We start from the raw sequence: 16,137 nt of genomic DNA on the forward strand, positions 1-16,137 counted from the left end.
GATTTTTTTTCTCTCATAAAATGTGTATATATATGTATATATGATATCTAATTTACATAAGGAAACACGTTGCTCTCCCCCATCATTATATATAGCCCCAATCCTCCGACTCTCTCGTCAATGACCATCCCTCTTGAAGAAGCCCGCATAAATCGGGCGAAACGTTGAGTATCCAGGTCCTTCCACCTCCATTTTATTTCATATCGTCGGATTTAATCCAGCTCAACGATTATATATATATATATATATATATATACACACACACACACACACACACACACACTGTGCTCTATTTGTTTATGTAATCCAAAGACATACTTCGCATGGATAATCACAACGAGATTCGAAACCCTGCCTGCAGTGGTTGGTATCCATTACGTTACTAAATCAGCCACTTATAGTGGAGGACATTATATCTTAAATTGGGCTATACATTTATTTACGCTTTACGACATTGATAATCGAAAGTATTCAATCTTTTTGCGGAAGAATATGTGTGTGTGTATGTGTGTGTGTGTGTGTGTGTGTGTGTGCGCGTGCGCGCGCGCTAATGTGAGCGCCTGTAGAAGACACCTGCGTCGTAAACTCGAATGAGAAGGGTAATCATTTTGAGGCAGTGGAGTTGGAAATTACAAAGGAGAATGCTCTACGGTTTCATCTGGTACAAAATGTGAACGTGAACGGCTTTCGTAATTTCGTAATTTACAAACCCGAAACTGTCTGTAGGGGTGGGGTGATGGGAATTGGCTGGGGGTTAAAAATATAAGCGAACAGATAGTGGAAGAGTGAAGCGAGGTGCGATTAAGGCTTAAATTTAGAAATAATGAAAGTCTTTTCACTGTGGTTTTCAATCTCTCTCTCTCTCTCTCTCTCTCTCTCTCTCTCTCTCTCTCTCTCTCTCTATCTATCTATCTATCTATCTAGACCATAGTTGTTGGTTTGTACTTCGAATTAGAAGAAGGAGAGACGGGCACTTTAAAACGTATCCCTCTTTTGCTCTTTCCTCCTCTTATAATAAGGCTTGATTCCCCCTTTTTTTCTATATCTATGTACTTATACTATTCATAGGCTATCCCTCTCTACCTACTCTCTCTCTCTCTTTCTCTCTCTTTCTCTCTCTACTTAAAGCTCTGTATCTCCCTCGTGCTTTCTCCACCTTGCCCCCTCTCTCTTTCTCTATCTCTTTCTCTCGTTTTCTCTGTCTTATGCACCATTCCCTTTTTTCATCATATTCTTCTCTTCCTCATATTCTCTCTCTCTCTCTCTCTCTCTCTCTCTCTCTCTCTCTCTCTCTCTCTCTCAACTCCATGCTTTCTCACTCCCCTGTCTTCCTTCTCTCTATACATGCTGTTTTATATAAACGAATCAATGCTTACCAAGACCTAAAGGCTACTCGAGGATAAGGGTCATTGCGTTTGACAAGTAAACATGGGAATTAGTAACGATGGCTGTAAACTGGTCACAAATTGATCAACAAGAATTTGTTCACATTGGACTTGAAGACGGTAATATTGTAATCAGCCGGGAAACAGTTTAATGGCACTGTTTTTCACGGGCACTTTATTTGGGAAAGTTTCGTTTAGTTTTAGAGAGAGAGAGAGAGAGAGAGAGAGAGAGAGAGAGAGCTTATTGGCAGTGGTTTTAGCTAGACGAGTTTTTGTTGTGAATGTTTTACATTAGATGGAATGTCAATCAAACACCTGCATAAACTCTCCCTCTCTACCTAATGCTCTTTACCTTCTCTTTCTTTTTCTACCTCATGCTTTCTTATCTCTCCTCTCTCTCTAAGCTAGTCGTCTTCTATTGATAGCAAAAGTACGATTGACACAGATATGACTAAACGCAACTGATTTCCCCTTCAAAAATTCCTAAAGCCAACCAAGCAATTTATCTTTTATCCGTCTAAACTCAACAAAACAAAATTCCATTTATTTAACAATCACACATAACAAAACGGCCATTTTAATTTGAAATGGTCGTATCTCCTGTTTTTTGTTTGTTTGTTTGTTTGTTTGTTTGTTTGTTTTTTGTAAGATTTGTTGATGTTTAAACGATGCCAGCTTTTTCGTACTTTTTAATTTGTTCGAAGCAAATTTAATTTCTTTGAAGGACATACAAATCTGTGGTGGGAATTCGGAGATAAATCTCATCCCTTCGTTTTCTCTGTGTGTATGTATGATGCTTGTTGAAATAGAGGCCACAGATCGATTTCTTAAAAAATGTCATTTTAAGCAAAAACAACAGTACTTAATTATTTGTCATGCTGAAAATAGTAATATATATATATATATATACAAGAATTACGGAAATTCATCGAGTAGAAAGTTATAGTTAAAAATAATTGGGGGGGGGATTGCATTTTTCGTAGATGTTTTGAAGTAGACGGTGAAGAGTTCACACACAGGGGACATAACTCGGAACGCATATTTTAGATTACATCTAATTACTTCGAATTTGTGTACCCTAGATCGATAGACTTGCTTTTGTTTTTCTTTTTTTGTTGTTGTTTTTTTTTTTTTACTAAAAACAAAATAGCAGTTGTTCTATTCGATGAACTTTTGTAATTTTTGGATACATTACTATTTTCGACATGACAATTAAGAATATTGTTTTTGTTTAAAATGTCATGTTTAAAGAAATCGATTTGTCGCCTCTATCTCAACAAGCACCTATTTTATTATAACCTACAGATACTAGTGTTCTAGTCTTACACAATCTTATGAATTGATAATTACTACGACTGAAAGAATTCGAACCCAGTTGCAAAGTCACCTTTGACTTTGATATTTAACCCCTAGGCCAACATAACATGGAAAAGAGATGAATTTAAAGTCTATATAATGTCAAATCAGCAGGGCATACGCAGTAAGCTTAATCATTTAGTGTTCAGAAGCAGAGGTCGGAATATTGCTTTACGCCTAGTTTGACTGTTTATTATAAATTCTTAGAGGCCTTATCCTTGTTTTTTTTTTTTAAGAAGACGGGAACAGTATTTTCATATAAGTATTGGTCATTATTACCTATGGAGACTAATGTCTAATTCTTACGCAATCTCCAGTATAGGAAATGATAATTTCTGCTGGTCAAAGTATCCGAACCTGATTGCAAATTTACCTTTGATTCTTTTTTTTTTTTAAATTCTTTTGATCATATTTTTTTCAAATCCATAGGCCTCTCGAAAATTTACCACAAAATTAACCCCCTATATGTAAAACGATGTAACTTTATTATAAATTAATATTATCAATATAACTTTTGTACCATTTAAAAGAAGAAAGGCCAAATAAACTAGTAATAATTTTAAAAGAAAATTTTCATCGTACGAAAATAATGAAATTGCGAGACGAAAATCGTGTTTACATAATTGACGCTTTAAAATAACGTTCCCATGTAGTAAGCATTTCGAACGTGAAAACATATCTGTATTTAATAAATCTACCAAAAATCAACTAGTCGCCAGATTTTCGTGAAATTTTCGATACTTATCCGTTTTAGAATGAAATTACATATAAAATGCAGTTTCCGTAAAATATACGAGGGGGAAATATTTTGTTTTAGTGAGTGTCCCCCTCCCATATTTATTTTTTCGAAATTGGAACAAAATATATTTAAATCTATCGAAATTTCTATTTATTATGAAACATAAGAGTTCAAATAAGTAAAAAATATTTATTTTTAAAAAATTTACGTACACGTATTGAACAAAAACTTACCTTGAAATTGTAATTAAAAAAATATGAATTTAATATTGTTTTTTTAATAGCGTTTTTTTTTCTAATTAATATAAATCAGTTGAATTGCCAAGAAAAAGAAACTTCCTAAAAATTAATTAATTTTTAAAAGATTAAAATGATTAAAATTCCATTATTTCAAAATGTTCCGTTACAACATAGGTTTTTAATTAATTGTGTTTATTTTTTTTTAATATTAAGTTTTAATATAAACATGACTTTTACCAGCTATTTGATTGTCAGATTAAAACCGGTTAAAAATATTATTGCACAAATAGTAAACATTTTATAGACGACTCTTATATTTGTTTGTCTCTTTTTACCGAACAAAAGTATGGAAGCCGGTAATTAACCAAATGAACACTCGTACATATTTAGTAAAACCGTATTTGATATTTAATAGACAAATGTTTATAATATTATTAACCATTAAGCTGTGTAAATCTTAAAACCTAACAAAATTATAACAAAAATTAATTGTTAATTGCAGTTTAAAGAAGATAAACAAAAGTTTTGAAAAAAAAAAACATTAAGTTGCTTTTGCTTGTCCATAGTTCGTATAGTTAACACAAGTCTGACGTCACGGAATCATGCGTTCTTTTTTTTCACATTCGTTTGGCAATGCCTACAAATCTAAAATCCTTAGTGCACTTTCCCAGACTGTTTAGCCCATGGACGAACAACAAGAATTAACATGTCAATTTCAGATCTTTCGGCCATTTGCTCTTCTGCAATTCAATGTTTGCTTCCAGAAGACTCGAAACCCGAGCGCTAGATTACTCCTAACTATGATCAGCATTGCCTGGCGTCTTTTTCTTTACATTAACAAACCGTCTGTTCTTTTCTTCTTTTATTTTTATCTATATTTATATATATATATATATATATATATATATATATATATATATATATATATATATATATATATATATATATATATAAAAAGAGTTAAATGCTTTTTATTTTGATTTGAGAGAGAAATGGGTGAGAAATAAAAGAGCTGTTTTGTACATTTTTTTTTTTTTGTGTCACTCTTATATTTTGTTATCCATGCCTCCCGGATAACGCCAGATAATCATGAAAGCATAAAATAAAATATAAAAACTAAAGAAGTAAAAATATTTGCTTTGAATAAAATTGGCCGTGAATAGAAACGGTCAGAAATGCTTGACGTAATTAAGCATAAGATTGGCAGAAATTGTTTAGTGTCTCGAAAAGAGACAATTGTCTGGTTTTGTGGCAGTCATCTCATTTCGTCCGTTTTAATCCCCTAGCCCAGGAATTCCCCGCTATATGCCAATCGAGGAATTATTATTAAACCAAATTAAGCCTACTTCTCAACCTTTCATTCAGTTGTATACGAGTCTGAGTCTGCCCATTCAGTTGTATACGAGTCTGAGTCTGCCCATTCTTCAGAATATTTATCTTAAATGTGATTCAAGAATTGGAAAGTGAGATTTGGAACCAGTACTCTAAATGAAGAGTACTGGTTGAACAAAAATTGCCTAACCAGCTCGGTTTGCATTCCCTGGTAAGGGCGGCTCAACAGGAATATACTTCACACCGACAGAGAACTAGGCATACCAGAATGACCAAAATTCTTCTATACTGATTTTTATTTATTTATTTATTTATTTATTTATTTATTTTTATGTTAGTAAACAGTACAAAATAAGGTTTGTAATTTCGACAGTGGTACTTTTTTATGGGGCAAGAAAATATTAACAGGGTTTGAATAATATTATGAAATAACTGACATTTTTTAGAGAAAAAAGAAAGAGGGAATTCACTTTGGCTATAGAAGAATCTAATTTGTTTTTGGTCTTTTCTTCTTCAAATCTGCCGATAAAACCTGTTTTTAAAAATTTGTTAAAGGTGTCGGATAATTTCACCGTTTCTCCACGTTCGTTCTTTTTAAGTTTCTCGAATAAAGATTCCTTGATTATCCCCATTGCTGTAACGTTGTACACTTGTAACGTTGTACATTTGTAACGTTGTACACTTGTAACGTTGTACACTTGTACACACGTTGTGGCCTCAGTCGCAAAGTGGACCAAAGCACAGGAAATAACTCGGACTCGCTTTTTGGTTTGTACAGCAATATTTATTTCTTCATTGTTATAACCGTTATCTCGTCTCCGTCGATCTCTCTCTCTCTCTCTCTCTCTCTCTCTCTAATCCTTTGCCCCCTCCCCCTCGGTGACATCACTTCTCAAGCATTTATTTACGCGCATCCGCGCTAAGTTACCTTATGAGTGTTGTGGATCGGTAAAACACACAACTCGGTATTTAGTGGAAACGAAATCTAATTTATAAAACTCACTAACGGCGAGGGGGGGGGCTTTATCCGGGCGTAAAATACGCTTAAATATGATATTTATTTGTCCAGATTTCGTATCTATTATTATAGAGTTATAATTTCAAAAGAAAAAAAAATATTTAGATGCCTCAACCAGAACCGAAACCGAGACTGTAGCATTCAAAACTGGTGACGTTACCACTATACTAACGTGGCACGCATATAAACCGATTAAAAATTAAAAATAAACTAAGATGAATGTACAAAATGTTTAATGATTTTTTTTTTTTTCAATTTTAACCCATTTTAATCCCTTAAAAAAACATGCTGCAAGGATCCACGAAAATGGACTGCTGAAAATATTTATTTTGTAGAAAGTAAGCTATCGATGACAAAAATCGAGAGGGAGACTGACTTTGCTTTATAAACATATATACAGTCGTTCACAAGCAGTTGTTTCGTCATACCATGATTCTTCACTGTGGCTGGGCATAACAACTGTACTCTACCGAAGAATCGAAACCTGAACACTTCAGTGATAAGCATGGTCTGTCAACTTCTTTTTACAGTAACAAGCCAACCGATGGTAGAAGAAATTATCATGCTTTAAGTATTTTTCTGTTTGTTTACATTCTACATTGCGGGTCATGTAAGAGAACTCAATTTCGTTTTATAAAAGAGTATTGCTTTATGCTAAGTACGTCTAACGATAAAAGAGCATTGCTTTAAGTCAAGTACGTCCAAGGATGGAGTACTGCTGTACTAAAAACAGCCTATCATGCCTTGACAGAGTAAAAATAGACTTCGTAGCCTAATGGGAGATGCACTTTTCTCTTTCCTGCAACCTCTCTCCCACAGAAGGGACGTTGCAAGCCTGTCGTTGTTTTATCTTTATTTCCATGGGAAGTGCTCGTCTGAGCTCCAATCTCTGGTCCCCCACCCCCTCGCCAATCTTTCACCAAAAACACCAGTCTAGCTGAAACCACTGTCGGTAATTTTCCTCACTCTTTATATGTGCTTAAATCAAAACGTAGATTCTATAAAAAAACTTATTTCTTAGAAGTGCATGCACTGCATGCCTGTCGAACTCTCTTCCGTTTGCCTGTTTCCCACCTGACTACAACTTGGATGTCTTCAAATCCGACATAAACAAGTTCCTGATAAACCGCCCCTTTAAGTAAGACTTTATCAGATATCCATTACTAGCGATTACTACGATATTGTCCCATTGATTACTGTACACACAATAACCCTTATCCCTGAGTGGCCTCCGAGCCTTGATAAGTGGTAACTTCCTTGTAAAAATAAAAAAAAAGTCGAGGCCATTATTTATAATACTACTAGAGTGCTCCGCCCATAATTAGGTAGCACAATTATATATATAATGTAGTCATCCATATACGGCCGTTTACTCGTATGCCAAAACTCTAGGCCACTTTCAACTGCAATGAGCGTTATCTGGCATTATTTTTAAATTCTAACAAACCGTCTGCTTTTTTTTAGGGGGGGGGCGCACTTAGCAAAACGGTACGACATTTATAGAAGAACTATTGTCATTTATACTTTTTGGATTTATATCCCCCCCCCCCCATTTTTCTAATTACTTAAATTGTGTGTGTGTGTGTGTTTGTGTGTGTGTGTTAGAAGTGAGAGGGGAGGATAACTGGTTTGAATTGAAATATTGTGCCGTTCAGTTTTGTAGGTCTTGAATCTAATTAGTGTTCATTAGAAGGTCAACAAGTTGAGTAGGTAGTTTCGGTAAGTATTATGTTCACGAACTTAGGCTGAAGAGCTTTTTGCATCAAATTATCATTGGCCACGTACAACAACCAACCACGAACTCTCTTGACATTTCAGAAAAGAATTAATAGACACACACTTATGTATGCATGCACTTACATATATTTTTAACCAACTGAAAATTGTGCGTACATATGTATGCATATACGTACGTATGTATGCGCGTGCGTGTGTGTGTGTGTGTATATATATATATATATATATATATATATATATATATATATATTAGTAGGCCGTTTTGCTTTGCCCTATCGTAAAATACGCTTAAATATGAAATTTTAATTGATGCAGATTTCGTATTTATTATTATAGAGCCAATACTCGATTATTACATCTTATCCAATATATAGTAGTGATTTCAAAAATAAAAAAAGGAAAAAGAAATATGGCTTGCGTGCCATCAGTTAGAATCGAAACCAAAATATATAACTCTTTAGCCTTATTCCTTACCGTCTGTACCATGTCTTTATGCATATAAAAACTTTAACAAATACAATTGTAAAAGTATAAATGTATATTTGCGCATACGTAAAAGAGCACTTTAAGTCGACTTACGTCTGCCAGGTTACTTTTTTTTTTTCAATTGGACCCCTTAGCAGCTATTTTCATCGGCTAAAAAACCAAATCGAATTTATTCCATAGGTTCAAATTCCATATATATCAAGTTTAAAGTCTGTATACCAAAAAATTGATAGAGGAGTTTGGTAGAGATCGTTCCTCATGCAAAGAAATTCACACACACACACACACACACACACACACACACACACACACACACATATTCATGAAAATATGAAACGTCTGCGTATATGGATAATATAGATATATCTATTCTTAAAATAATTATATATACATACATATATATGTATATATAATTATTTTAAGAATAGATGTTTATAAATTATCTACATACGTTTATGTTTCATCTTTTCATCAATACAGAAATAACCATTCACCTTAGTCGCATAATTCGAAACCTAAAAACAGGAGACAAAAAGTTAAGAAGAAAAAATTCAAACCAACATTTAAACCATTTGCACTGTGATTTATTCCAACCCCAGAATGCGATCTAATTCGGTTACCACAAATATATGCAGTTCTTTCTTCTATTTAGAACCTTTCTCGTTCTCTTTCTTTCTGAAACTGTGACAGTGTCACAGTGTGACACTCTCATAAACAAACATTAAACTACCTGTGCGCCCACACTATTTTCAACAAACGTGCACTTATGAGATTTTGCCAGTGAGAGATCAAGAAACAAATCAAATAAGAAGTCTTTTTTACACACGTGCACGGTCGCTGGTCTTTCATTCTTTTTATTATTACTTTTCCATGTGTAGCCTGTGATCTCCTTGTGATTGTGATATTTTGTTTAACTCAAGCTAAATCTTCTAATGCATAAGGACATAATCGAGACTTGTTGGGGGTTAAAGGTTTTATTTAGAGAATGGGTTGTTTACGAGAGGAGAGACCAATCTAATTCTCATTACTTCTTAACTTGTTTTTTTTTTTTTTTTTTTTTTTTCTTACTTCGGAATTGAAAGATGTTGACGGCATCGTTGGGGAGGGGGGTGACATTCGTTTTCAGAACTCATATCGTCTCTCTCGCTTCCCAAGTCCGACTGCCCCAAAACTCTGTTTTGTCCCCCCGAACACTTTATGTAATTTTTATGCAATATCATTCGACCCCTGACTATCTCGCGCGTTTTGTCTAGGGAGCCAACGTTTGAACCCCAACCTCAATCACGCTAGCTTCTAGTAGGTTTACTTTTTTTGCCGTCAGGTTATTCTGGCATGCACTTATGTAACCCTGGCCAAAATTCATACTAGTTAACATAATCTCTACTTATGTACGTAGGGTCCCAATCTATGTATCTATAAAAGTGCGAATGTGTGTGTGTGAGGACAGTTCTCAACCTATATACTCAATGAATTTTTGATCTACTTGAAATTTGGTATATAGGGTATTCAGACATGTGTAAAACGTTTTAATTAATCTGTAAAAAAATGGGCTGCTAATGGCTCAAACTTGAACAATTGATATTTGGGGGATCGTCATCAGATTTTTATCTGTTTGTCAAGTGTTTCATGACTGAGCATGCATGAATCGTTTACATTATGTTAAGAATAAGTAGGTTTGAAAACATTTTTTAAGTATCATGTCAAGCTGGCCTAATGGTTATCGTACTTAAATCACTGTCTTTAGGCTTTCGTTTCGATTTCAGCTTAGTTAAAAAAAAATTTGTACTTATAAGAAGTGAACTGTTTAGAAAAAACATAATACTCGCATACACATGTCTAAGTTTCTTTCTGTTTCTTTTTTTAATTCATTTCTTTTAAAGGAATTAACGTTATGTTTAATACCGGGCAACGCCGGGTATATGTTCTAGTATATAATAAAACTTGAGAAAGAAAGAAACTTTTGTAGCTCTATATACGATCCAGGTATGGCTCAGCCAGAAAAAGAAAGTTCAAATTTTAGCAGACAAAATGTTTGGCTGTTTCACAGTTCATCATGATTCAGTCCTAAACTTATTAACCGATCATTATGATTATGAGAACACAGCTCATAGGGGTAACGGTTGGTAATGTGGCTTACTTTTAGTTTTATGTAAAGAGAGAAAAATAGGAAGTAGAAGTCCTTCATAAACATTTAGTTTCAATTTTTATGACATTTTGCCAAACAGAGATTAGACCATTCCCGTAATGACCTGGTTCTTGCTGATTGTGGCGTAATGCTGGTTCCATGCAGTTCTAGGAGGTCCACCCCCCCCCCAGGCTTTGCCTTCTTTCTTTGAGAAGGGGTTAGTTTATTACTAATCGCCTGAGGCACACTGCCAGAATGCCAGTAGAGCTGCTAAGGCATCTTTTACAGAATCAGAGGGTTCTTTCTCTGGAGTGCTTTTTCAATCCCACTTTCCGACCCTTGTGTCACAGTTCTCGTGATGGGAGATAGCTAAATATCCTGCAAATAAGTACTAGACATCAATTAATAAATATTCCCTCAAATTTCAGTTTTTGCAGGTGGAGTTTGGTTGTCTTTTTTGTTGTTGTTGCTGTCATTTTAAAGTTTAATTTTCTTTTGATGGAAACTATAACATCGTCACAACCTCCTATTTGAAAAATTAAATATTTCAGATTTGCATTGTATTTAATTCAAAGTAATTAGTCACCAATTTAGCAAGATTCCTTGAATTTCAGGTTCTACTTAAGACTCCTTAAATTTGTGGCAAATTTTAGCAGTTTCCACTGACTTAACTTCCTTTTGAGGTTGAAGGATATTCCTATGAACAATCATATGTCTTCTCAAACCAAATCTTTCGACGTTGTCACCAGCTCTATACAGAGGCAAAATAGGCATATCCCGTTTTCGCAACAAAGAACGAATAAAATTTGTGTCAGATTTTAGAGGTATGCTCTGTTGTAATTGTTGTTAATTTTTTGCCACTGTCTTGAAGCAAAAGCAGGTGCCTAAATTATTAGATAATCGATTTTTATGTTTTTTAAAATTTTGCAAATCTTTATTTATTCATTTATTTATTCACACACGCACGCACATATACACACACACAACACACACACATATATATATATATATATATATATATATATATATATATATATATAATCCAATAGTGTTATGATGCTTTTTGCTGAATACGGACCGTGCTGAAATAATAACGTTATTATTTCGAAACCGATTCTTAACATGGGGAGTGTGTTTTATAACTATTCTGTACTTTTACATAACGGCCATTCAGAAGCATAGGCGACCCTAATCGCGACCGTACCGGTGTTTGATGAAAACCTAGCCTCGATGTGAAAATGTTCTGATTACCACACCGGATTTCCTGTTTTAGTTTAAAATAAATCTGTAAAATATATTAAAGAAATTTAAAAAAAAACAAAAAAACATACACGTTCAAAAGTTTGATTTTTTTTCTACCCTTTCAATTTGCTTATTTATTTTTAAACTAAAACAGGAAGTCCGGTTTGGTAATTGGAACATTTTCACATCGAGGCTAGGTTTTTACCTGACATCGGTACGGTCGCACTTAGGGTTGCCTACGCTTCTGAATCACCTACATGACAATTAGAAAAAAAAAAAAAAAAGAAAAGAAAAGAAAGAAAGATATCGTGAAAATTGAATTTAACTTAAAAATGCTATTAAAAAAAAAAAAGATGCACTGTCCGTATACTGCATAAGTACCAATTTTATAAATTGATGCCCCCGTTCAGTCTCAAGAGACAATGGATCCACTCTGTAAGCTGTGCATCTAATTGTGAAGCAAGGGTTGCGCAATTGTCAACCACACCTCTTCTAAACCGGCACTGCTTGAGTCCAGTGGTAAGAAGTCCTAGCCGACTGGAAACAATCCCGAAATAAGCAGAGAGCACATACAGCAACTGGAATTCCCAAATTGTCACCCATTTTAGTACTAACCAGGCTCAGCGTTATTTTTGGAATCCTTTGAGATGAGCATTCATTCTTTTTACGGAGTGTTATCCTCATCTTCATAGTTGTTGTTGTATCAACACGTTTCGGCCAACTCATCCTCTGAACTTCTTCAGGTGATTAATCGCAACGGGATAGAAATGCTGGCCAGAGGATTAGTTCGCCAAAACGTGATAAGACAACAACTATGGAAGGCAGTAATTACTTGGGATACAGTTACAAGACTCAGCATTCCTAGCTCATCGCGATTAATCACCCGAAGAAGGCCACAGGACGAGTTGGCCGAAACGTGAAGAAGCAGCTACTACAGTCTGCAAAAAAAAAAGAAGGAAAAAAAAAAAGAATGAATGCACAAAGAAAAACACTTTTTTTTTTTTTTTTAACGATACAAAAAAGTTTGAAAAAGTTTTCGTCCACTTCAAAGCATACTAAAATGTACTTTTCGGCTACTAGAACGACTTCTGATTGTAGACGAACCTATTCCACCCTCTTGCTACTGCTGCTGATTTCTTAAGGTGCAGGATTAAGTTTGGCTTCGGTCGCTAATACTCAGCAAACTTTTTTTATTTTTATTTTTTTAAATTTGTCTATTTTTGATCTGCGTGTCTCTGAAGGAATTCCCTGACTGGTTATTTAACATGTACCCCCCCCCCCCAAAAAAAATGGAAACGTTAGAGAAGAGGGGAGGAGGTGAAAAAAGAGAAAAATTACCAGCGCTACTTTTCAGAAGCGACTCCGCCAGTCGCGTTTACCTTCGGTCAAATCGAGCTGGGATTTTCTTTCTTTCTTTCTTTTTAAGGGAGGGGAGGGGGGGTCTTCAAATTTATACTACACTTCTAACGGAAACTCTCCCTTAGCTCACCTGTACTTTACCTGTGATGTAACCCCCCCCTTTTTTTTTTTTGCTTCTTTTTGAACATGGAGGCGACTGCTTAAAGGAATCGTGAAGAATATTAATCGTGCACACATATTTTTTTCTCCAACTTTCCTCCCCCGCAAAATAAGTTATAAAGACTTTAGCACATGCTGACAATTTGGACCGAAGTTGCAAGTTATGGCACCGATAGCTGGATTCTTGCATCTGTGACGTTTAAATCTGTGGATGTACTACTGCTGCTGCTTCTTTCAAAAGTGGTTACATATACTTGAGGAGGGCTGACTTACAAACTCAATCATTATTTACTACTGGGTTTGCCAAAATAAACAGGTATGTGTAAATATATATAGTAATTATGCACTTATTTAACCGTGCTAAAATAATAACATTATTTAGAAAGCCATTCTTAACATGGGGAGAGGAGAGTGTTTTGTAACTATTCTGTACTTTCAACTAAATATTTAATAAAACAAGAAATCGTAAAACTTTTTTTCAACATGAAAATACTATTTAAAAATAGTGCGGTTCAATAAATACAAAAGCACTATATATATATATATATATATATATATATATATATATATATACACACACACACATATATATAAACACACACACACACACACACACACACACACACACACACACACATATATATATATATATATATATATATTAGTGATGGGACGTTTCCATTATTTTTCACCATTCCAATACAATTACCGATTCTGTTCTAAATTATTAATTCCAATACAATTATCGATTCTGTTCTAAATTTCCGATTCCAATACAATTACTGTTTCCGATTCTTTTTAAATTTACATATAGTTATAGAGTTGTTGTTTTTTTTTTGTTTTTTTTTTTGTTGTTTTTTTATTTTCAGATTACTGTAAAATCCCGTGTAATGTATGCATATATTTTCTAAAAAGTAAAAGAGGGGTGGGGCATACATTACACGAATGGATCTTTATAACTATTTATTTGTTTTCAAATATTTTCCTTATTTTCTAATTTATTGAAAATAGTGATTTGATAAACACATTGTGACATTTTCGTCTGTATTTTTTCACTTTTGCCATTTTTTCTAATTATCCACTCGTTCTTTTACTTGTTCAATGTTTACAGTGCCATTTTGACCGGTTCCAAAAACGTCCAGTGATTGTCAAAAGTAAAAAAAAAAAAAAAAAAAAAAAAAAACGCCGGTAAACAGGCGTGATATTGCTAGTCTCGGTCTTTTTTATTGCTAATATTATGACACGTGTTCTTCAGATTTGTCTGATCTATTTCCTGCTTCTTTTGTTCCAGCTTGTTTGACTTGTTGGTCTAGTGGTCGCCATTAATTCGCATTTTTAATGTTTTCCTCATAATTTATTGAAAATATTGAATTCATAACCATGTTGTGCCATTTTCACTTATATTTTTCTCTTGTGCCATTTTTTTCTGCTTTTTACCTGTGACATTTTTACTCATGCCATTTTTACCTAAAGTTGTTATTGTGATGTTTAGATTGTTTAAAAGCAACAAATATTTATGATTTTATCATTCGTGCTAGCGATGCAAAATTAAGTTTTAAAAACAAAAATAAAATAATCTTCTTTGGAATCGGAAATTAGACACACATTTTTCCACTGTCAGTTTTGATACCCCGATTTTTCCGATTTCGAGTAATCGTCCCAATATTAATGTGTGTGTGTGTGTATATACCTTTAACCTAGTGTGTGTGTGTATGTATATATATATATATATATATATATATATATATATATATACACTAGGTTAAATGTATTCAAGAGTGATAACTAATGAATTTAACAAGGTTATTAAGAGTGCTCAATAAAAGAAGAGTAAGATATATTTTAAGATAAAAAAATTTACATCGTCGCAACACAGGACATGCTAATGTTTCAGACAAATGATCGATTAAAACCAGAAGTCCTCGTCAGGCGACTTAATGATTGTTGTTCACAGAAGAACCCAGTTCTCAACCCTCTCTCTCTCTCTCTCTCTTTCTCTCTCTCTCTCTCTCTCTCTCTATATATATATATATATATATATATATATATATATATATACACACACACAAAGTTGTATTTTTTATTTAATTTTAATTTCACCACATATCAAGACGGGAGGCCAATCAAGGATAAGAGGTGATAAGTGTTAGGTTAGGTAAGAGAACTCCGTGATGCTCAGTAATGGTGACACTTGGGTAGGGCCTAGTTATATAAGAGGACGGGTCAAAGAAAACTTATTTACATATTTATTTATATATATATGGAGAGAGAGTATATTTATATACTGAGTAGCAGGGCTACTCAGCATTGCATGGGACAAAAGTGTAATATAACTTTTATCCTCTCTTTTCCCCATCCTCAATTCTTTTTCTTTGCCCAGTCCATTTCTCTATCTGGACATACGCACACACATAATTTGAGTCAACATAAGGGAAATAACTCTGTGAAAAACTGCCGTTTGTATAATAGTATTAAAAAATGTGTGTGTATCTTAGAAAACATTAAATGATAGAAATGCCCATTTGACCCCCACCTCAAATAATGAATATGTTTTTCTAAATTTTAGATATTATATATCCAGGGCAATGCCTATAAAGAAATAGAAACATTGTGGGTCTTTGGTTAATAGTTTTGGACCTTTAGCTGAGCAGACAAACATACAACCGCCCTTTATATAATAAACTAGTGGGCATACCCGGCTTGATCCGGGTGTTTGGTAGTGTAAAAGAAAAAAAAAAGTTTTAGTAGGAAAGTAGGCTTCAACCCTGAACCTTTGACGTGGAGGTGGAAACGAAATGAAAAAAAACGTTGGGACCTAACCATATCGGTCACGAGAAGAGCGGAATAAAAAGCATCTTAATTTAACGTTTATAAACTTAAATTAACAGGTGCAAGAAAATTAAGTCGCGTGATGTTTGACCTTGAAACATGACGCGGCTGCAAGCCAGTTTTCACTTGTT

At 34.1% G+C, this 16,137-nt stretch overlaps 1 protein-coding gene across 13 annotated transcripts in view; it reads left to right on the forward strand.

The window, feature by feature from the left end:
• LOC145303663 (protein still life, isoforms C/SIF type 2-like) overlaps window positions 1–16,137 on the forward strand; it is a 1,026,311-nt gene that overhangs the window by 500,960 nt on the left and 509,214 nt on the right. Inside the window, exon 1 of one of the 13 annotated variants that reach the window (XM_080145260.1) lies at window positions 13,287–13,493. The exons of the other annotated variants lie outside the window; for them this stretch is intronic. The gene's annotated coding sequence lies outside the window, so the exon portion shown is untranslated. Of the gene's footprint in view, window positions 1–13,286; window positions 13,494–16,137 lie in introns of those variants that run through there. 13 annotated transcript variants of the gene reach the window in all.

This window comes from Euprymna scolopes, chromosome 19 (assembly GCF_053919585.1).
Source record: "Euprymna scolopes isolate OS-2025 chromosome 19, ASM5391958v1, whole genome shotgun sequence".
Taxonomy (NCBI): domain Eukaryota; kingdom Metazoa; phylum Mollusca; class Cephalopoda; order Sepiida; family Sepiolidae; genus Euprymna; species Euprymna scolopes.